The sequence below is a fragment of the Hypanus sabinus genome, chromosome 1, assembly GCF_030144855.1.
Source record: "Hypanus sabinus isolate sHypSab1 chromosome 1, sHypSab1.hap1, whole genome shotgun sequence".
NCBI classification, from domain to species: Eukaryota; Metazoa; Chordata; class Chondrichthyes; order Myliobatiformes; family Dasyatidae; genus Hypanus; species Hypanus sabinus.
The window spans coordinates 29,392,212-29,417,167 of NC_082706.1; positions in this window are offsets into that span (position 1 = coordinate 29,392,212).

The following is a 24,956-nucleotide window of genomic DNA, read 5'->3' on the forward strand; positions in this document are numbered from 1 at the left end:
TTACTAAATAAAAACAACAAAATGAAAGGCCAAATTTCAGAAAACATTATGTATATTTGAATGCTCTTAGATTAACACCACCTAGGACAGAATGTGGGGAAAAATAGCAACCATCATTTCTAGGCAACCGTCAGTTAAAAATTCTACCGGTATAATTTCATGAACGAAAACAGGAATCAGTACTGCTCACAACCCTATCGAGTTCTGACTAAAAAGTACATGCCACGAAACATAAATAAAAACATAAGCCTGATATATGAAGACATTATCCGTATTGAAGATAAAGTTAATCAATGGAAGAACATGACCCTCCCCATTTAGAACTTCCGCACTATCTGAGCACACTGGACGTCGACAATGTAACGTCGATCGGCTGTCTCAGTGTTGGAAGCCTCTTCCCAGAGACAGAATGGCTCCTGTTGTCAATAAGTGACCGGATGGTTAACAATAAAAATCAAAAATGCAAGCTAAAAGATCAACAAAAGCAAGTTGTTAAATGTAGAAAATGCCGAAAAAAAGCAGAAACAATTCAACTCATTACGTGGTTCTGAAAGTGTTTAATAAAATCTGATTCCTTGCAGTGGCACTACCGATTGGAAAAAAATATTCATCAAAATCTTGCTTTCAAATACAAATTCACAAAATAATCTTATTATAAGTATAAGCTTAAGCCAGATTTAGAGTGAGAACACCACAAAATATATAACGACCGATCAATTGTTATAGATGGGACAATGAATAATAACCGTCCAAATGTAATATAAACCGATAAACACAGACAAACAAATTAGTTGATAGATCAACCCCTTCCAAACACCGTCGGGAATGAACGTGAAAAACAACAGAAATATGCTTAATATAAAGAGTAAATTTAAAGCCTTTGGACCAAGAACCGGATATAGATTTTCCCGAAAGTAACAGCAGCAACTGGTATCATCCAAAAGTTCCTACACAAGCGCATCAATCAATTAAGCTTGCACAATAATCTTCAGACAGCCATAATACTAAACACCACATAAAATAGTCCGAAAGTTCATATGCAATGAGCATGCCAGCCATGAGCAGAGAACGAATAATTTGCTACATAATATCAAAAATAATGCTGGTGATGATGATGATGATGATGATGATGATGATGATGATGATGATGATGATGATGATGATGATGATGATGATGATAATAATAATAATAATAATAATAATAATAATAATAATAATAATAATAATAATAATAATAATAATAATAATAATAATAATAATAATAATAATAATAATAAAACTGACATGACAATTTTCAAAAAACATGTTCTGTCAAAAACGCTTAGATGAACGCTACATGGGGCATTAGGGAAAGAGGGATAACAGAATACAACAATCTACACAATTGTCAGATAAAACTTCAAAGGATATACTTTCATCAACGAAAGTATTAATCAGCATTCTGCGCAAACTTAATCAATTCTTATAGGAAATATACATCACTAAACCTAATTAAAAGCACAATCCAGAAAATAATGAAAACATCATCACCACTGAAGAAAATGGAAGAACCGAACTCTCTATGGAAGCATTTCCCACGATCTGAGCAATTTAGATATCGGTAAGGAAATTTCGGATGCCTGACTCCGAGTTGGATAGGTCTTGCAAGAAACAAAACGGTTCCTTGTAGCAATACAGGTCAGAAGCTTCGCAGTTAAACCATTTCAAACATAACATACAGGAATCAAAAAGAGACAAATCCAGTAATAATTAGAATTATAATAGAAAATTGAAGCACTTTGGAATGTAAACCGCGTATACATTACCCCGATTGCAATAACACAATTGATATCACCCCAAACAGTTAGAGCCACACACTAATACCTTTGCAAGTCGTCAGAAAAGCACAATACTAAACACTACCATAATAGTCAGAAAGTTTCCAGCAATAGACTGCTTGCTTCTGCCTGTACCTCATGTTTTCACAGTTTGTGGAGAAAAAATTAAATTGCGAAATAATAATAACACTGATGCTGTCAAGTCTGTACCTAGATTAAGGGGTGATCTGGTCAGCGTCTGCACTCCATATTAGGGAAGGTTACAGTAAAATCTAATTGAAGGTACAGTGAGAAAAATGCTTTCGCCGCTTACGGGATAAAGTGTTACGGACACTGTTTGGAGATCGCCAATGCACGTCTGGAGCCACTGCTGGGCATGACAGTCAGCGAACAGGCAATGGCGTAATGCTGATGACAAATAAATAAGTAATCAGTAATAAATATCAATAACATTATATGAAAAGCCCTTGATGAGTCATTGTTAAAGTGAGTTAATATGCTGTGAGAACATTTCAGTGACAGAACGAATGAATTTGAGTGATGTTATCCCCTTTGATTCAAGATCATGATGTTATAAATGGAATAGCTATCCCTGAACCTGAAGGTGTGATCCTGAGGTTCCTGAAGCATATTTCATAATGGCAACAGCCGGAGGAGAGCAAGCCCTGTACAACGGATGGTCTTGATGATGGAAGATGGTGCTAGTGAAGGAAAGTGTTGTACCAGTATTGGTATCTGTCATACGGGAGGACGTTGGGAGTGGACACAATAGCAAGACACATACTCTGAACTGCCAGGAGCAGCACTAGACGTGAGAAGGAAGCAAGGGAAGCGAGGAAGAATGGATGTGGACAAGACACAGGCCCCGTACAAAACAAGAACTCCGGGCCTGGGCTAGGACTTTACGAGGTTAGCGGAACCAGGACATGGAACGGGGAACCAGGAACCCGGGCTTGGACTGTGAGCCGGAGACTGGAAAAGGACCCAGAACTTGGGTCTTGACTCGGGCAGGGACTCCAGAAACAGGCGAGGACAAGACGTAGCTACAGGACGAGGAGAAGCAAAAGGACTGGTCGTGAGACTCCTAGACAGGACAGGGGAATCCCACCACAGGACGAGGGAATCCCAGCACCGAGCTGGGAGAGGTACAGTGACAAGACTGAACACGGAGCCGTGGTCGAGGGAGAACAGGAACGCAGACACAGAGTCGAGCGAGAGACAGGAACATGAATCACCGAGCCGGGACCCCTCCTTGGGGACAGGATGTATGACCGGGACTCATTACACAGAACACAGAGGCGGGACCGCTCCTGGGACACAGAACGTAGGGCTGGGACACATGACAAAGAAAGCTGAACACGACGAGACAGTTCCCGACGCTAGGTAGCAGCAGAACGGCCGGACCTATCTAGCGAAGGCGTGGACACCGACAGATAGTTCCAAACAGGGCGCGGCTCCAGATGCAGGCAAGGCGAAGCAAGGCTGCAGGCTAAGGCAAAAGGATGTAAGGCTCCAGTCCGAGGCAATGCGAGGCAAGGTTAGGCTCCAGGCGAGGCAAGGCGATGCAATCCTCCAGGCGAGGCATGGCGAGGCAAGGCAAGACTCCAGGTGGAGGCAAGGATGTGCCCCGGTCACCGGCTGCAGGGCAAGGCGCCAGAGACAGGTTGCAGGCAGAGTTTCAGCCGGAGATTGCAGGCAGTGCTCGGCAGGGAAGGAATGGAACAGGTCAGCCTCAGTGTACCGGCAATGACGGCCTGACTTACCCAACGGAGGCATGGACCGGGAGGGACAGATCCCACTGCAGGGTCACGGCAAGTAATGCCTGACTTACCCTACGGAGACTAGGGCAGGATACCCACGGGACAAACCCACACAGAGACAAGGACATTATACTGACGAGACAAACACCAGAGACTCAAGGATAGGATACTGTCAAGACGAACGAATAACCGGCCTCGAACCCAGGGCAACTTATGATCCTGGCCTCTGGACGAGAATCAGGTGACTACGATTAAGCCCAAATGAAACAAGGGAATGCCGGTAAACCCTGAGTCTGGCGTCCACGGCCCGGACCGTGAGCCGGAAACCGACTTGACATACGGGACCATGACAGTAACTGCATGGACTGGGCGTAAAGATTACATTTTATATGATCTTCAGTTCAAGATCGTTGGTCAATCTAAATCAGGCCGGGATTCAAACTGTCAATATACGCCTCTCAACATGTCCAAGCTTCTTAAGTAAATAGATTGCTGTGCTTTCATCTCAATGGCTCGTATGTGCTCGGCCTAGTACAGATGCGCTGAAATTATGAATTTGAAGTTGGTGGTCCTCTCATCCTCTGATCCCCAGATAAGGAGTAGCACATGAACCTCCGGTTTATTCCTCCTGATGTCAATGATCAGTTACTTGATTCTCCTGACATTGAATAAGAGGCTGTTGATGTGACACTATTCAGACAGTTTTGCAATCTCCATCCTATATGCTGCGACATATCCGACTTACAGTGTTTTTGTATGCACTCGACATTTCCTTTCTCGTTATCATTGTGTTCTGATTTGGGAACTGGTGACAGACATGAATCCTAAGACAGTTTCTCTGTATGTTAATATACCTTCACCTCTTCCTACGTTAAGTTCCTCTCCTTGTCACATTGCTAACAGCAATCTCAACTCAGACTGCAAGGAGCGAATTTATAGAGATGAAATGAAACTCACTGCAAGGAAGTTGGGGCAAAGTTGATTAAGTCAACGAGCTCAGCATGCATGGAAGAAGCAGCGCCAATACAGTCGTCGATGTACTGAAGAAAAAGTGGGGGACGGATACCATTATAGTCTTGGAACATGGACTGTTCCACATAGCCAACAAAAAGGCAGGCATAGCTGGGAACCAAACGGGTGCCCATGGCTACACCTTTAGATTGAAGGAAGTGGGAGGAGCCAATGGAGAAATTATTAAGATTGAGAACTAGACGGACGCGAGTGGCGGTAGAGGGGAAATAGTTGCGTCTGTAATCCAAAAAGAAATGGAGAGCTTTGAGACCTTCCTGGTGGAGGACGTAGCTATATAGGGACATGGTGAAAATAAGACGGTGGGGTCCAGGGAATTTGAAATCATTGAAAAAATTCAGAGCATGAGAAGTGTCATCAACATAGGGGAGAAAGGATTGAACGAGTGGGGATAAATCAGTGTCGAGGTATGCAGCAATGATTTTGGTAGGCAGAAGCAAGCTGAGTCAGTGGTCTCCTTGGATAGTCAGACTTGTGGATCTTGTGTAGGAGGTAGAAACGGGAAGTGCGTGGTGTGGGATCTATGAGGTTGGTGGCAGTGGATAGGAGATCCCCAAAGCTGATAAGCTTGGTGATGGTGTAGGAGACAATGGTCTGATGCTCCTTAGAGGGGTCATGTTCGAGGGGCAAGTAAGAGGTACTATCAGCGAGTTTTAGTTGTGCCTCGACAAGTTAGAGGGCAGTACGCCAGACTGCTACAGCGCTCTCCTTAACAGCGGATTTTATGGTGTTAGGATTAATGCGGAGGGAGTGGAGAGCAGCGCGTTCTGAAGGAGCGAGGTTGAAACTGGAGCAAGGTTTGGTGAAGTCGAGACGGTTGATGTCTAGTCGGCAGTTAACAATAAAGAAATCCAGAGCAGGCAGAAGGCCAGACCGGGATGTCCATTAAGAGGAGAAGAGCGGATGTCGTGAGAAGGGCCATTGGTGGGGGTGGGAGAGTCCTTGCCGAGAAAGTTAGATCGAAGACCGAGCCGGTGGAAGAAGAGTCACGTGTGCTTGTTTGTGTGAGTGTGTGTGTGTGTGTGTGTGTGTGTGTGTGTGTGTGTGTGTGTGTGTGTGTGTGTGTGTGTGTGTGTGTGTGTGTGTGTGTGTGTGTGCGTGTGTGTCTGTGACTGTGTGTGTGTGTGTATGTGTGTGTGTGTGTGCGTGTCTGCGTCTGTGTGTCTGTGTGTGTCTGTGTGGAGGGGGTGATTGCTTCTGTTCTGCTCCTTTTTTATGCGAAGTTGATGTTGATTTGTGTTGATTCGGCGCTTGCTACTCCCAATTCTGGGAGCCGGGGGCTGATGGCACCTCTGACCTCTGCTTCGCCCACATTCCTGAGTCTGCGGTTGGTCAGCAGAATTCCTTCCTCGTATATATCTGATCTTCCGCCCTTTCCAGTCCTCACTGCGCTTCCTCTGTTCTTGTCTCCGATGTTCCGTTCTTGCTGCTGTTTGTGTGACGGTCTGCCCATTATTTCCAGTTCATTTTATTTTCGGCAGCCAGTTGTCTCTTGGATGGTGTCTTGTGAGTCTTCTTCGTCTTGACTGGTCGCCATCATTAATCCTGCCTCTCTCTCCTTAGCTCCTCCGTAGAGTATTTTTCGTCCTGTGGCGTGGACTGGGGTGTTTCGGGCTGCGAGTGGAATTTCGATGTGGTCGGCTTACTGTAGAAGCCGATTCTGACTCGATGGCGGACGTGGCAGCTGCACTGTGGAGAGCCGCGTCACGTTTTTTTTTCCCCGATCAGTATCAGTGCCAGCTACACTTGCCATTGTCTGTACGTAGGTACCAACACGTTTTGGGTAGATATTTTGCTGCATTTGCTTTCTTGACAGCCCGCTTTCTTCTGGCTTTCCTGTACGCAGATCTTGCAGATGTCCTTCGACTCCAACTGGCAGCTCGTGAGCAGAAAAGTATACGTCCCTTTTGAGGAAATTTCCCTCAGTGAGTTCCTTCAATACTACCCTGATTGTTTCGGAAGATATCCCTTCCTGTCTGCGCACTGGTAGATGCAGCCTTTGAAGCTGGACTTTTTTTGATGAAATAGGATGTTACTCAGATAGCATGAGGATCCACAATTACGTCAGCAGGTCAAATTCCTATAGGTCCCTTGATCGTGACGTCCTCACTTACACCGTCTTCATAGATCCGCCACATGGCACTTGAACTCAGAATGTTAGCTGACTTCCGAATACTTCAAATATTCTCAATCAATTGACAATTCCAAATCTGCAGTATACTCAGCGTCAAGAGGGCCTCGGCATTCTTCGGTTAGACATTCAGAGGTGTATTAACAAATCTTTAATCGAAAATTCTCCGTGGACATAGAACAGCTTCTTCAGTGATCTTAAAACTCCAATTGATATGATCGTTAACTCACCGACAACAAAGTTTGAGTTCGCAATGGTGAAATCCAACGACTACGTACTGGCGGACATTAATATAAGAAATACAACTAGAAACACTTTCTTAATAACACTTTTTCCCTGTGTAAAAATGTATAAAAATCAAGTATCGTTATCAATGAAAAAGCGAGCGAAGGCTTCTGTTGTTCGATTACCGAAGGATGCCGGTAAGTTGGGGTGAGGTGGAGCTGGATTTGTGGCAAATTCGGGGCGAGCCTAGAAGACCAAAGCCAGAACGGAGAAGAGGCACATTGGAGGGCCGTCCTCTTAAACAGAGGCTTGATCTATCTAAGCACCGGGCTGATTTTGAAAGATCGGGTCGAAACCTGACAGTGGATTCAGGCCCAGAGCGTTTCGACGAGATGGGGTAGTGGTTTGAAAGCGAGGAAAATCCCAATGTTTGGACGATTTAACATTGGCCCAAACGAATTGAAAAGTGATGGTACCGGGACTCAAACATTATTGAGAGTTCTGTGACCACCTCTATCACCGTTTGCATTCCAGCCACCTCTTCACTCTCCACGTCAAGTTTCCAGAGATTGGAACACTCGTCGGAGAAATTCTGTGGCTTTCTGCCACTGTCATTAACGACCTGTCCCTCATCCGAACGAAGGAAAGGAGCTGAAAAAAGTTACTACCGAGTCCACCTAGTCACCAAATTGGGTTCAGAAAGACGCTACCTGTCAATCATCTCCAGGACTATATGTCTTCTCCAAAAATTCCTTCCTATATTTATCCAGCTTCCAATTAAACACTCTCAGGTGTAATTTCATAACTGTATCCGCACAATATCCGTTTGGTTGTCTCTGCTAGTTCTGGTGATGATTATTTAGTCTGCTCATATGATCAGATTTACTTACGTTTGATTACGTATGATTGAGCATGTGACAATACTGTTAATTGTTGGTTGCCTATGGATGCTTGTACGATTGTCTTCTGCATGCTTGGGTGCTGTTGTGTTGTCCAATGTGGTATTTTCCCGTGTCTTATGCTGAGCACCACACCGGAATCAAATCTCTTACGTACTGAATGTTTCGCATGCTACCAATAAAATTATTCTGAAATAATCACAAGAGGCATGGGTGAGATATACAGGCAGAATCTTTTTTTTCTTTTGGTAGAGATATCAGTTTAAGGGCTTTACTGCAAGGTGGTGGTGGTAGTTATTTTGGTGGTGGTGGAGTTGGTTGTGAGGTGGACGTGGAGTCTGAAGTTTAACAGGATGTGTGTGACAAGTTGTATTTTATACAGAAAGTGGTAGTTGCCTTCAACACACTGCCAGAGGCGGCACTGGAAGCAGGTGCCATTGGACGGTTTAAGAAGATTTTAGACAGGAATATACAGAAAAAAACTGGAATAGAGGGGAAAGACCATGCAACAACATGGAATTAATTTAATTTGGCATTAGTACCGTCACAGACATTGTTTTTCAACGGTTATTGTCCATGAGCATCCACAGAGAATTCTGTATATTTTGGACATCTTTTCACTTTAAGTAGTTCTGCTGTTAATTGTTGTCAAGTACTGAAGTCTAAATACTGAACTGAAAAATAAAACCCTGAAAAATCTAAATAAATTGTGCTGTCGTTCCATAAAGTACGTGCATATTATTTTATGATAGCAAGAAGTAATATCTTTCGGAATATTCCCTGCCGTACTTCTGTGAGGGAGTATGCCACCAAATCACTGTCATTAAGAGCAATTCCACTCCACATTTTATTCCAACAGGAGTAGTTCCTCTGTGCTGATTAGAGATACAGTTCGGAATAACCACGTACCCCACGGTTCTTCGAGTCTCACCACCAGTAAACCCGAACAACCCCGATTTAAACCTAAACCTAGTTTGAGAACATTTTCAAATGTCCAATTAAACAAACTGGTATGTCTTTGGACTCTGTGAGAAAAAAACGGCGAAAACCCACGGATTTCACCGGGAGAATGTACCGAGATTACGTCCAGAATATGACGGGATTAAATGTCGAACCGATCTGCATTAATGTCGCCCTTACCTGTACGCTACAGTAGATTCAATTATAGTAAACACAATGTACACTGCAGATGCTGTGGTCAAATCCACAAGTGCGAGCAAGCTGGTGGAACACAGCAGTTCGGGAAGCATCCGTTCAAAAGAGCAGTCAGCGTTTCGTGTTGAGACCCTTCGTCATGACTGAAGAAAGAGGGGGCAGGGGCCCTATAAATAGGTGCTAGGTGAAAAAACAATCAGAGGAAATGTCAATGGGTGGGTGAAGGATAGGCAGGAAATGTGAAGAAGGAATGTAAGGGAAAAGCACTGTGCATAGTAGAAGAAGGCAGACTCATGACATAGGCAGCTGGAGGAGGAGGCAGAGTGAAAGTGGGGTGGGGGAAGGGAGAGTGAAAAAATTACAGGAAGTTGGAGAATTCGATGTTCATACCAAGAGGCTGGAAACAACCTAGACGGTATATGAGGTGTTGCTCCACCAACCTGAGTTTGGCCTCATTATGACAGTAGAGGAGGTCACGTATGGACATATTCGAATGGGAATTTTAAACAGTGTTGAAGTGATTGGAAAACGGGAGTTCCTGTCTGTTGTGGTGGACGGAGCGGCGCTGGCGCCGAAGGGGTCCACCAATCTGCGTTCTGTCTCGCTGATATTGAGGAGGCCGCACAGGGAGCCTCAACTGGACGGACTGTTTGGCGCACTGAATGGTGGCAAGAGAGGATGTGTAGGGACAGGTGTAGCACTTATGGTTGCTTGGTTTGAGTACCAGGTGGGAGATCTGTGGGGAAGAACGTGTGGACCAGGCTTTTCCTTTACATTTCTTCTTCACCTTTCCCGCCTATCCACTACGTGCTTCCCTCCCACACCCCTTCATCTTTCCTCTGTTTGGTTTTTCATCTGGCACCTTCTTCATAGGGCCCCTCTCCTCCTTCTTTAGTGGAGATCATTCAGGCACGCTGCATCACTGTCTGGTATGGAGCGGCTACTGCGCAGGACCGATAGAAGTTGCAGAAAGTTGTACATCACGTCAGTTCCATCCTTGGTACCAGCCTATTAAATATTCAGAACATCTTTAGGGAGCTGTATCACTATTAAGGCAGCGTCCATTATCCAGCACCTAAGGCATGCCCTTTTCTCACAGTTACCATGAAGTAGGAGGTGCAGAAGCCTGAAGGCCCACACGCATGAAATCAGTAACAGCTCCTTTCTCTCTGCCATCTGATCCCTAATTAGACATTAAATCTTTGGACACTACCTCACATTTTTTTGAATAAAAAAGTATTTCAGTTTTTGAATGTTATTAAATATATTCAATATATGAGTACTCAAATTGTATTAGTTATTATTATTATTATTATTATTATTATTATTATTATTATTATTATTATTATTATTATTATTATTATTATTATTATTATTATTATTATTATTATTATTATCATCATCATCATCATCATCATCATCAACATCCTTATTTTATTTATTATTTTTCCCTGTTAGATTATGTATTGCACTGTATTGCTGCTGCTAAATTCACAAATTTCACGTCATTTGCTGGTGATAAAAACCTGATACTGATTTTATTAACTTGATCACGTGAAAATATTAGTTTGGGCACCTGAGTACCTATACTGTTCTTCAAAGAAATCATATGATATCCTTTTAAACGGAATATAAAGAAGTCCATAGTTGGTGTGGTGACTTCATTCATTGAGCTTAACATTTGAGGTCTGCCACAATTTATGTTCCACCATTCCGATCACACCGAGGTTAATTTTGCGACTTTGGCTTCTTGGATTTAGTGAAACTGCTTTGACAGAACAGAGCCAGCAGCGAAGTATAGATTTGGCACATCAGTGGAAATGATAAATGAAACATACGTTCAGCAATCGCCATGAAAACAGGTGTTTCCTGCCATCACAACGGAGAGATAATTTTTGTAGAGACATTGTCGGATCGCTCCAGAATGTTGCACAAACAGTGTATACACACAGAAAGAAATTTGAAAAATAGTGGTCATGGCCATTTTCCCGATGTAGCCCACTAAGGATGAAAAGCGGTTTTGCTTTTGTGTTTTCCTAATACCAGTGTCGAATTGTCATGAATACACAAACAGACACGTGCGACCTATATTCTGAAACAGTTCCAATGGTCATTGTTTGAGTGAAATCAATTGCAATGGCAATTTGCACGGTCCCTTCAATACCTGCGACCAACCAGAGAATAGTATACGCCGGTATAAATCCCAAAATAAACAATCAGCTAACATCAAATGGTTAAATGCCGCAAAACTGCCCATATTTTCACTGAAAAAAAGACCCTTTTTGGTTCTTGAATTACCATTAATGTAATAAAATACTTGTGGCATTATTAGAATTGTGTGCATTTTTATTGTTATGTGCATTGTATGAAGAAGTTTATTCATGCAAGAATTAACTCGAACATGGCTTACTAAATAAAATCCATGATATTCCAGAATAATAAATAGAACAACCCGAGGTGTTCCAGCAATGGTGTATTCTAGCAATTTTATTATGAGCAGTGGTAGTGGTTATGTAGAACGCGTGAATAGATAAATTATGCTGAAATTTGGTACACAAAACGGAGAAATCCCTTGTGAAGTTCTCATCTGTGAAATGGATAGAATGGCAGACGTCTTTGACAAATATTTATTGGGCAAACTTCTCAGTTGATTTTAATAAAATAGTCCAATCTAGGGCACTATTACATCGCTGACAACTTGAGGATCCTTACCTCATCTATTGTTGAGCAGAATGTATGTTTCATATGTAACTAAACAATAAAAACAGAAATTACAACTTGTAAATGAAGCTCAATTTTCAGATCAATTACGATGGTATCAAACCTCCTCGGTTCTGATCTGACTTTCCTTCCACATTCCTCTACTTTCGTCATTCTTCCCTTTACATTTTCCATTTTTTTTATGTCAGGATTTACCTGACTGCTTTCAGCATTGGTCACCCTTTTTTAGTGCAGTCCGAAAGCCTCATAACAAATGCAATAATATTCCTAAATCAGAAAGTTTTATTTGGCCTATTGACTGCTTCAAGCAGATCATACTTGATTTGACTTGCAATGACTTAGTTAGGCTCTGGATACTTTCAAGCATACAAGTTGAATACTTTCAAGTATTCAGTTTGAGAGTGATGGTAGCAAATTGACTATATATTACCTAGTCATAATTTCAAGAGAAATGCTGAATCACTGCCACTTTCCTGAAAAATAAATTCCACCACGGGTGGTGCACCTATAACATCCGTGCCCAACTGTCACACAGAATTAATGTCAAACAGCAGGCAGTGCTGCACCTCAATATTTTTAAACCCGCAACTATACTGAAATAAGATGCACGCTGTTTATACTAATAGTCGAATTATTCAATAATAAGCGTATGTAGCACCCGTGGACACTGAGATGTTTTCACAAAATGCGTCTGAGGACGGCTTGGCACCAGCTGGACAGTTCGGTTGTCATGTACTGTTGTCATGTATGTTTTGAAACCTTCCCAGAGTTGGTTTACACATCAGTATTCGAATAGTAAGTAGATGTAATTATTATACGACCTGGACATGTTATTTTTCAAATGTTTTCTAAAAAACTAATATTAATTCATTTTCAAATGAAATGCACACTATATTCCAAACTATCTCTTTTATATTTTCCTGAATGATAAGAAGGATAACTGCACGCAATAAGCAACAGAACTCATCTTTTGTTTCTGTTAAAATCCATAACTTTGTGAACTATATCATGAATCTGTGTTCACCACAGATTAAAATAACCAAGGGTTACAAAGAATTTTTAGGAGATTATTATAAAGAGTTGTCCATGGCCCCATAAGTAGTAGTAAGCATGTGGTCTGCAGATTACAACCCGACATAGAAAATACATGCAAAAATGGCAATAGGACAATAGACATGGGCGATTTTAACATGCACGTAGATCGTGAAAATCGGGTTGATGCTGGATACCAAGAGGGGAAATTTCTAGAATACCTAAAAGAGGAGATTTTGGAGCAACTCGTGACTGAACCCAAAAGGGGATCAACAATTTTGGATTGGTGGTGTGCTGGAGGGACGGCCTGAGCTAGGTAGTGTCGCCACGGCTTTACGTTTCCCACCCCCACTACTTCTTAACAATGGAATGAAATGAACTCCAAGTGTGTGCAATGAGATTGAAGTTATCCTGTACCCTTCATATATTTGTAATTCTCATTTCCCTGAATTATCTTGAATGCACTTTTCTGTGCATTGAAAATCTACCTTACGTTTCAACCTTGCACAAGAAGGAGACTTTACACATAATTTCATTGAAAACATACGATGCTCCAATTTTCCACGTCGATAAATTGGGTGAGTTGTAAAGGTAGTATACAAAATTGCTACGGAAGAATTTATAATAGTAATTACAAAAAGGGAATGAATATTTTTTCAGCCAAGTTTAATTTTTAGAAAGTTGTTCAGAGGTTTTTGACTTCCTTTTTGATTTGAGATTATGCAATATGTTTTGTTGATTAGCTCAAAGTCTTACTTCGATGTATTTCACATTTAGAAAATGGGACCGTAAAATGTAAAAATAGTCCTAAGACCTAAATAGTTTTCCAAGGCACTATATTTCAATGTGAAAGCAATATACTATTATGAGAATAGGATAATGTTGCAATGGAACGTGGAGAAGGAGGTGAACCCAAGTGCAGGACACAGGCATGGAGATTAAATTAGGATGTTTACACAGGCTTAAAAGCCGAACAGCAAACAGGAAGGATATTGACACGGAGACATGATTATGGAGCCTTGATACGGGGCCATGACACGGATCCGTGACTCAGAGACCAGAGACAGAGCCTTGAATCAAAAAGACGGAGTCTCATAGGCAAACCTTGAAACTGGAGCTAAACTTGGAAGAATCGGTTCTCAGCGGTGGGGAAAGGTTAGTTATCACACAGGAATAAGACTAACGAACTGGGAACTAAGTTGTGTAACGCAAGGGTTCTTATACTTCAGGTCCTAATAGAAGCCAGGTCTGCCGTCATCAAAGCAAATTTGAAGCAATTGGCAAATTAACTGTCGGAACCGAGTTACCATCAAATTAATCAGAGGAAACTAGGGAATAAACGATCAGGACAGTTATAGTACCCCGCCTCCCTCATCAGGAGCTTCCAGATGACCCACCAGTCTTGTCCGGATTGTTACGATGGAAATCACGAATGAGGGAAGGTTCCAGTATAAAGGAGCGGGTAATCCAGGAGGGTTCCTCCAGGCAGTATCACTCCTAATCGACCAGGTATTGGAGGCCTCTGGCTCGATGGCGTACCCCGTATTCGCAGGAAGTGTACGTTGAGTGGTCGTCAATGATCCGGCCGGGCGGAGGGGTTTCGGCAGGAGGCCACAAAGGGCTGACAGATACCGGTTTCAATTGGGAGACGTGGAATACAGGATGAATGTGCATAGATTCTGGCAGTTTGAGTCTGACGCCGAGGGGTTGATTATTATCTCAATCTCGAATGGACCCAGGTAGCAAGGGGCGAGTTTCCTAGGTTCATTCTTGAGGGGAATGTCTTTAGACGAGAGCCAAACTTTCTGCTCAGGCTGATAATCAGGTGCAGGAATGCAATGGCGACCGGCAATCCACCGGTTGTGGTCGGTTGAACGAAGCGTGTGTCATTCCAAATTTTGCCGCACCGGCGGAGATGGGCCTGAACAGAAAGCACAACAATGGCATCTTCAGGAGCGGAGAACAGAGGGGATTGGTAACAGAGGGAACATTCGAAGAGAGACTTTCCGTTGGCAGTGCTGATCAGGGAGTTGTGGGCGTTCTCTCCCCAAGCGAGATAGGTGGTCCAGGACTACTGGTTGTTGGCGCTTATGCAGCGCAGTGCTGCTTCCAAGCCCTGGTGTGCTCGTTCTGTTTGACAGTTCAGCTGCGGATGAAAGCCGTTCGACAGGTTACGGATGCTCTAAGTGCTTGACAAAAATACGTCCAGACTTGAGAGACGAATTGGGGATCTTGGTCAGAAATAATGTCAGATGGAATCACATGAAGGCGGAGAGGTGATGGACGAGAATGTCGGCTGTTTCACAGGCTGTAGGGAGTTTGCGAAGGGCTACGAAGTGCACTGCTTTGGAGAAGCGGTACAACACTCTGAGTACGGCAGTGTTCCCATGTGAAGTGGGTTGTCCCGTAACGAAATCCATGGCAATGTGCGACCAAGGGCTGCTATGGACAGGTAGGGGACGTAGCAGTCCAGCAGGTGGTCGATGGGAGGCTTTTCCACGGGCACAAAAAAAAAAACAGGCAGAGACGAAGGAACGGGTGTCAGCAGCCATGAACTGCCACCAGAATGTCTGTTTAGAAGGGACCGAGTCTGATCACTTTCCGATGGCAGGCGAAACGAGAAGAGTGCCGTCACTGAAGAACCTGCGACCGAACGGAACGGGCACAAAGAGGCGAATGGAGGATCCGTTGCCTTGGTCAGGTTGAGTCCGTAGGGCCTCTTTGGAATCGATCTCCCAAGTGAGGGCAGACACTACGCAGGATGGTGGAAGGATGTCTCGGTGTTCGGAAGGTCCTACTTGGAAACGGGTTGAAGGGAGAGAGCATCTGGCTCCCGTTCTCGGACCTTGGAAGATAAGTGAGTGTGAATCTGAACCGGCAAAAAAAAAAAAAAATGCCCAACTGACTTGTCGGGAAGTTAGGCGACTGGTGGTTTGGATGTATGTGACGTTCTTGTGATCGGCCCAGACGATAAACGGATGTTCCCTCCACTGCAGCTCCTTCAAAGCCAGTTTAACGGCCGATAACTCCCGGTTGTCGACGTCGTTATTTCTCTGAAACTTAAGTGCTGAAACCCAGGTAACATCCTAGTAAATCGTCTCTGCACTTTCTCTAATTTATTGATATATTTCCTATAATTCGGTGACCAGAACTGTGCACAATATTCCAAATTTGGCCTTACCATTGCCTTGTACAATTTTAACATTACATCCCAACGTCTGTACTCAAAGTTCTGATTTATAAAGGCCAGCACTCCAAAAGACTTCTTCACCACCCTATCTACATGAGACTCCACCTTCAGGGAACTATGCACTGTTATTCCTAGATCTCTCCTTTCCACTGCATTCCCCATTGCCCTACCATTTGCCCTGTATGTTCTACTTGGATTATTCCTGCCAAAATGTAGAACCTCACAATTCTCTGCATTAAACTCTATCTGCCAATGTTCAGCCCATTCTTCAAACAGGCATAAATCTCCCTGCAAGCTTTGAAAACCCACCTCATTATCCACAACAACTCCTACCTTAGTTTCATCGGCATACTTACTAATCCAATTTACCACCCCATCATCCAGATCATTTATGTATATTACAAACAACATTGGGCCCAAAACAGATCCCTGAGGCACCCCGCAAGTCACCGGCCTCTATCCCGATAAACAATTATCCACCACTACTCTCTGGCATCTCCCATCTAGCCACTGTTGAATCCATTTTAATACTGCAGCATTAATACCCATCGACTGAACCTTCTTAACTAACCTTCCATGTGGAACTTTGTCAAAGGCCTTGCTGAAGTCCATATAGACTACATCCACTGCCTTACCCTCGTAAAACCTACCTCGTAACTTCCTCAATAAATTCAATAAAATTTTCAAACATGACCTTCCAAGCACAAATCTATGCTGGCTACTCCTAATCAGATCCTGTATATCCAGATAATTATAAATGCTATCTCTAAGAATACTTTTCAGTAATTTACCCACCAGTGATGTCAAACTGACAGTTCTATAATTGCTAGGCTTACTTCTATAACCCCTTTTAAACAATGGAACCACATGAGCAATACGCCAACCCTCCGGCACAATCCCCGTTTCTAATGACATCTGAAAGATCTCCGTCAGAGCTCCCGCTATCTCTACACAAGCTTCTCTCAAGGTCCTGGGGAATATCATGTCAGGTCCCGTAGATTTATCCACTTTTATTTTTTTTTAAAGCGCCAGTGCTTCCACCTATTTAATTGTCATAGGTTCCATAACTTCCTTACTTGTTCCCCAAATCTTAATCAATTCAATATCCTCTCCTTAGTGAATAACGAAGAGAAGAAATCGTTTAAAATCTCTCCCGTCTCCTTCGGCTCCACACATAGCTGACCACCCTGACTCTCTAATGGACCAATTTTATCCCGCAGTATCCTCTTGCTTTTAATATGACTGTAGAAACGTTTCGGATTTACTTTCACCTTATTTTCCAATCCAACCTCGTATCTTCTTTTAGCATTGCTAATCTCTTTCTTAAGATTCCTTTTACATTCATTATACTCCTTGAGCAATTCCTTTACTCCATGCTGCCTATATCTATTGTAGACATCCCTCTTTTTCCGAACCAAGTTTCTAATATCCCTTGAAAACCATGGTGCTTTAACCTTTCCTTTCAACCTAACAGGAGCGTAAATATTCTGTACCCTCATAATTTCACCCTTAAATGACATCCATTTCTATATTACATCCTTCCCATAAAACAACTTGACCCAATCCACTCTCTCTAAATCCCTTCGCATCTACTCAGAGTTAGCCTTTCTCCAATCAAAAATCTCAACTCTAGGTCAAGTCCTGTCCTTCTCCATAATTATATTGAAGCTAATGCTATTGTGATCACTGGACCCGAACAGTACTGGTCTTTGTGGAAGGAGAGCTACCGTTGTCAGGGGAATGAATCGATAATAGCTACGTGTTCAGTTTCCGCCTGGAATCAAATGTGCTATTCACATGGGTATGCCGCTGATATTATCTGCTCTTGTGAGTTCCAAATAATGTGGAACTGAAAGTGTGGCGATGAATTACAACGGACCAAAATGCTTGAGGATATGGACATTAAGAAAGAGGATGTGCTGGAGCTTTTGATAAGCATTAAGTTAGATAGGTCATCAGAACTGGATGAGATATACCCCAGTATACAGTGGGAAGCGAAGGAAAAAAAAAATCAGAGCCTCTCGTACTGATCTTTGCGTCATTAATAGACATGGAAGAAGACCGGGAGGATTGAAGGTTTGCAAATTTTGTCCCCCTGTTCAAGAAAGTGAGTAGAGTTAACCCAGGAAATTTTAGACCAGTGAGTATAACTTCTGTGTGGGCAAGTTGTTGGAGAAGATCCTGACAGACAGATTTATGAGCATTTGGAGTGACATGATCTGGTTAGGGATTGTCAGCATAGCCTTATCAAGGGCAGATAGTGCTTTACGAGCATGATTGAGTTATTTTGAGGATTTAACAAAGCACACTGATGAAGGTAGAGTGGTGGATGTAGTGTATATGGATTTCAGTAAGGCATTTAATAAGGTTACCCATGCAAGGCTGCTTCAGAAATTAAGGAGTCATGGGATCCAAGGAGTCTTTGGTTTGTGGATCCAGAACTGGCTTTCCCACAGAAGGCAAGTGTTGCTGTAGACGGTTCATATTTTGCATGGAGGTCGGTGGCCAGTGGTGTTCCGAGGTGATCTGTTTAGGGACCAATACCCTTTGTGATGTGTATAAAAGATCTGGATGAAGAAATAGAAGGGTGGGTTAGTAAGTTTGCTGATGACACAAAGGTTGGGGTTTAGTCAGGAGGATAGTCTGGAGAGTTGTCAAGGGTTTCAGCGGAACATAATAGAATGCAGAACTGGGCTGCGAAGTGGCAGATGGACATCAACCCAGATAATTCTGAAATTGTTTACTTTGGTAGTTCCAATTTGTAGACAGAATATAAAATAAATTAACAGTGTGGAGCATCTGAAAGAACTTGGTGTCCGTTTTTGATAGGACACTAAAAGCTGCTCTGATGATTGACAGTGTTGTTAAGAAGGTTGGCATTTATCAACCGTGAGATTGAGTTCAAAAGCCGTGATGTAATGTTACAGCTATATAAGACCTTGGACAGATCCCACTAGGATTACTGTATTCAGCTCTGGCCACCTCACCACAGGAAGGGTGTGGATACTAGAGAGAGATTTCAGAGGGGATTTACAAGAATATTGCTTGGGTTGGAGGGATTATTTTATGAGAATATTTTGTGTATGCTTGGCCCTTTCTTCTGGGAGCGATGGATGGTGAGAGACGATTTGATAGATGTGTATAAAATGAAGAGGGGCATTGACCGTGTGGAGAGCTAGAGATTTTTCCCCCAAAGCTAACATGATAAAACGAGGGACATACTTTTAAGGTGCTTGGAAATAGGTAACGAGGTGATGTCAGGGCTAGCATACACAGAGAGTGGTGGGTACATGGAATGCACTGCTGGCGCCCGTGGTAGAAACAGATACAATAGGGTGTTTTTAGAGCCTCTTGGATAGGGTCATGGGTAAAAGAAAATAGAGGGCTATGTGCTAGGGGAACTCTAAGCAGACTCTAGAGTGGGTTCCATAGTCGGCACAACATTGTGGGCCGTAAGGCGTGCAATGTGCTGTAAACTTTTTGTTCTATGCTCTATGAAATTAACTGTTCTTGTTCGTCGGGATACTCAGAACGGTGAAGTTGTAAACAATTGAATAATTCGGTTGTTTAGTGGCGTTCATGTATGATTGTGCTTCAGAAGGGAAACTGTTGCCGTTCCTCTGTCTCCCAACGGTAGGCCATGTGCCCATATTCGTTAATTACAGATAGATAGAACTCGAATATAGAGTGAATAATTCTGAAGATTGGAGAGCAATTGTACACGAGAATGTGGAATAATAACAATTAATGTAGCAGGATTGTATCTTTGGACGAGATGTGGAAATTTGCAAATATAGAGATATATTATTTGCACACTGACGACACATGTTGTTGATTTTATTGAAGGGATGATGAGAAAATATGAAATTAATAGCCTCCTTTAATTTGGTGATTATGAACAGAGTACTGTATTTTTACATGGAGCTGTGAAGGTTTAAATATCACACAGTACTTCGGCCTACGATGTATTGCCGCCCTTTTAATTTAACTCTAAGATCAATATAACCCTTGTCTCCAGCACACCATCTTTTATTTCGTTATCCATTTAAGAGTTTCTGGAATGTCCGCAGTGCTTCTGCCTCTATAACCACATCTAGCAGGAATGGTTCCATATACCCTCCATTCCCTGACTAATACATTTTTACAATCATCTTTATATTACGGTTCATTGTTGTGGCCATTGTGACACTGGGAAGTCGTTGGTCATCCATACTATATAAAATTAATTGTGTACGCCACTTTCCCTGCTGGGCTCCACAGATAAAATCCACATCTTTTTTTTTGTGCTTTCCACCTTCGGACAGTAGGGAAGGAAACATTTACATCCTAAATCCTAAAGGAAACATCAGACATCCTAAAAGTACCATCCTAAAAGCACCATCAATAAATCTCGGAGACGTGAGACGAGATATAGACCCTATTGGCTGGAAGAAAGAACACGCAGTAAATGACCACCACAGAACATCATGGAGACTGAGGCAGAGGCTGTGCCTCCAATCGCCTTTATACTGGGGTCCGTGGGAGGAGCCACGGCCTGTTGGGAGAGCCACAGGAGCAGTGAGGGGGGGGGGGAGTGTCTTGTCCAGACAGGTATATGTAGTTCACCACAATGTCCTAATTGCGAAAGACCACACCCAAGCTTAAGGAGTGGCGTTGATGAGATGTCAGAAGGTAGAATACATCCTTTATTTATCAGTCGGTTCAAAAATATGAAAACGAACATTTAGCTTGTATGCCTGCTATTTCTTGCCTATTTTCCCGAGATAAGGTAATGAAATAGCAAGTATTGCGGGAATATGGGCTGATGAAATTTATTGAATTTTCACGACTACTACGTACGAGATTCAACGTATCTTTTAACAGTTCAACAGTTCAGCGTTCTATTTAATATTCGAGAATGTATATAATATACAACCCGATTTTTTTTTTACTTCGCACACATCCACGAAAACGGAAGGGTACCAAACAATGAGAGACATTTTGAAACCAAAAGACACAATAGCCTTCCCTCCACGCACAACAAAATGCAATATACTGCCCACTCCATCTCCTCCACATGCTTCATCAAAAAGCATCAGCAGAATTCATCCATCAAGCAAGAAATATCAAAGCCCCAGGAAAGTCATGATCGGCAATACGACAAAATCCAATCATCTTTCCGGTAATTGTATATGCCATTGACTCTCTTTTCCCTAATAGAAAACGCGAAAGACAGAGATAGATAGATGGAGAGAGAGAGCGGAGGTGTGGTGGGGGTGTGGGACGGGGAGAGAGAGAGAGAGGGAGGGAGAGAGAATCGCAGTGCTGATGGTTCCGACAACAGATCTGCGGTTCTCAATATTTCGCTTTCTCTGATGACAACTGTTCGTAACACCGGACAAGAATTTCCTTATTCTCAGGGCCGCAACACGTCAGCACCCCGAAAACGCGCACGTCTTCTTGGCAGCGTCCTCAGGATATCGAAAAGTGGCCCGTTGTTGAGCCACGGGAGCGGGAACAACGCCTTACAAAATCGAAGTTTGAGTGCAGCTGTAGATCACGGACTTCGACAGAGCCCCATTTACCTTGAAAAGTTAAAAATGAGAGATGTAGAAATTGAGCTGTTTCCTCAGATGATCTCTCTGCCGACATCGTAGCTCTAACTATTTGCTGAATATGTACGTGTGGGATGTTTGATATCTAATCAAATCAAATTCAAATCAAGATTAGTTTTCTTTGAAACCATACATAGATACAGTTGATGGAGCCCACGTTCCTCATGGGCCATGGTGTAAAACATTCAAATATAGCCAGAAAACATTTAAAAAGACAGACTGTAAAACAAATTCATAAGAAGTTCATGCGCGCGGAATAAATCACATATAGTCCAAAATCCAGTGCGACAGTCTGGCAATGGATGGCACAGTCTCGCGACAGTGTGCAGACGCACGTAATCCAGCCTGCAATTCCATCGCCCTAACCCGCCAGAATAACATCGAAATGCGAGGCCAAGCGCTCGTCCAGCTCAAGCACGCTGTAGCGTTTCCGCGCCTCCCTACTGGTCTGCAGCAGCAAGAGAGCCGAAGACTGGTGGCTTAGTTCTTGCAACAACCGAGGCTGCATATAACAACAGTCTCCTCCACAAGACAAGGATAACAGGTTTGCGGCAACTTACGTTATCACTGTCCTGCAGTCTTGCGATCTCAAGTGAAATGTCCTAGAGAATCTCCCATGGTTATACTGCACGTCCCTCGACGTTTCCTAGTTGCGAGCAGCAAGGTCTGCAGTCAAGTGAGCTCATCTGAACTTAAACTAGCTCCTCCGATATCCCGATGAGCTTTTTCAACACTTCGTCCCGCTCTTTCTCCAAGATCGCTCTTCAGTCAGCTACCCCGCCGACACATTCCAGTTACAGCGATCAGCGAGCAGCTCACTGACTGAATATTCCAACACTAACCGACGTTCTTGGAGCAGGATTGCCTTTGAATCACAAAAAAAACAAAACAAAAAAAAGAAGTACTATTGAAAGCCACCTTTGTTTGGGCCCTGAGTGATCGCTGCTTCCGCAAGCGCCATCATCTTAACGGCTTAACTTTAACTTCGACATAGTAGATGAAATTTGTTCTCAGACTGAGCAACCTCGATGACACAAACGTTGGAGGTGTTGCGGATAGTGTGTGATGGTGTGTCAGAGGTCACAGCGGGACATCGATAGGGTGTAAAACTGTGCTAAGAAGTGAAAAATGGAGTTCAACCTAGATAAATGTGAGGTGGTTCATCTTGGTAGCTCACATATGATTTCAGAATATAGTACCAATGGGAAGACTCTTGGCAGTGTGGTAGATCAAAGGATCTTGGAGTCCGAGTCCATAGGACACTCAAACATACTGTGCAGGATGAATGTGAGTTTAAGATTGAGTGAACTTGGCCTTTTTTTTTCTTGGAGCGACGGAGGATGAAACATGACATGATAGTTGACGTGAGGCATTGATCATGTGGATAGTCAGAGGCTTTTTCCCAGGGCTGAAATAGCTAACACATGAGGGAACATTTTTAAGGTGGTTGGAAGTGGGTACAGAGCTGATGTCAGAGTTAAGTTTTTTTTTACGCAGAGAGTGGTGAGTGCATGGAATAGGCTGCTGGCAACGATGATGGGGGCGGATACAAGAGATTATTTTAAGTGACTCCTGGATAGGTACATGTAGCTTCGAAAAATAGAGAGCTGTGGGTTACCCAGGGTAATTTCAAAAGTAAGTACATATTCGGTACAGCATTGTATTGTGTTGTACGTATTCTATGTTTCTATGTTTCTAACGTGGCAAGACTGCCGAGTGGAGTTTATGACAATTGCAGCGGGATAACTTCTGGAACACACAAATGCTGTTTGCCATATTCCCTTAAAAATCCTCAACGTACGGACAGGATGGGCGAGTGACCAAACTTCAGTCTGATGGAAATGGCTCGCATTTCCGAAATTACAGTAAATCCGTGTTCAATCGGTCTTCTTCTGTCATAACTGGCGGTGTTGTTCTGTGGTGAGGCGGATAATATTACGATGGCAATCGGAATGTGCATGCTGCTGTGACCATTCATAAGAAATAAGACATTGAGATGGGAGATCGCTATATATTTATCTGTCCATGGTTGTGGTGTCAGTCTGATAACCCATTACAAGATTTAAATTCTATATTACATGCTGAGCCCCGCAAAATCTATAATTTATTTTTTTAGATCAGCGGGGTGTTCAGTAAGAATTATCCGAACAACTTGCACTCCTTGGGGAGATGAATGAAACCCTAAACTCAGAGGAATGTCACCTTCTTCTGTGCAAAATGTGCAAAATCTGTGCAGAGAGTCAGTGTTTGATCTTCACAGGAACTGTGGCACATAAGACCATAAGATATAGGAGGAGGATTAGGCCATTTGGATCGTCGAGTCTACTTTGTCATATCATCATGGCTGTTCCAGTTTTCATCTCAGATCCAAAGTGCTTCTTTGACACTGTATCCCATTCTTCCTCGACCAATCAAGAAACAACCAGCGTATGCTTTAAGTATACAAAAAAAAAACTTGGCATCCACAGATGACAGTAGCAATGGATTATGGATTCACCACTCCCTGGCTAAGGAAATTCCTGCTAATCTCCGTTCTAAAAGGGCTTCCTTTTATTTTGCGGCTGTGTCCTCTGTTCCTAGATACCCACCCCCCTCCCCCATAGGAAATTTCCTTTCCATTCCTACTATGTCTAAAGCCTTTCACCATTTCTTCTGTTTCAATCAGGTCACACCTCATTCTTATACATTCCAATGAATATATTCCGATAGACAGCAAACGATTTTCAAATAAACCTTTGAATCCTGGAATGATTTTCATGAACCTCCTTTGAACACTCTTCATTTTCAGTGTCACCTCCTCTTTAATAAGAATGGATCCCTAACCTACACACAATACTCCAAATGAAGCCTCTCCAGTGCTTTATAAAGACCCAGAATACATCATTGCCTTTATATTCTAGTCCTCTTGAAAAGAATACAAACATTACATTTGCCTTTCTCAGTACAGACTGAAATTGTGAGGTAATAGTTAGAGAATCCTGCACGTGGTCTCCCAAAACGCCCTGCACCTATTTTTTTTTTTTGTATTTTCTCTATATTTAGAAAATAGATAATCCTTTCATTACATCTATCTGATTGCATTACTATCAAATTTCCGACACTGTATTCCATCTGCCACTCCTTTGTCATCTTGTAGCCTCTAAATTTTAACAAAGCTACATGCCCCTTCACATAGCTCCACATCCTATGCACACTTTATATAAATGCTATGAATTCTAGCATTCAGGTCACTTAGTTATAAAGGAAAAGTATTAGACCATAAGATAAAGGAGCCGAAGTCGGCCATTCGGCACACCGAATCTGCTCTGGCATTTTATCATGAGCTGAGTCAATCTCCCATTTAGTCCAATTCTCCCGCTTTCTCACCATCTTGGTCCCAAAAAAGACATCTGTTTTCAGTTTC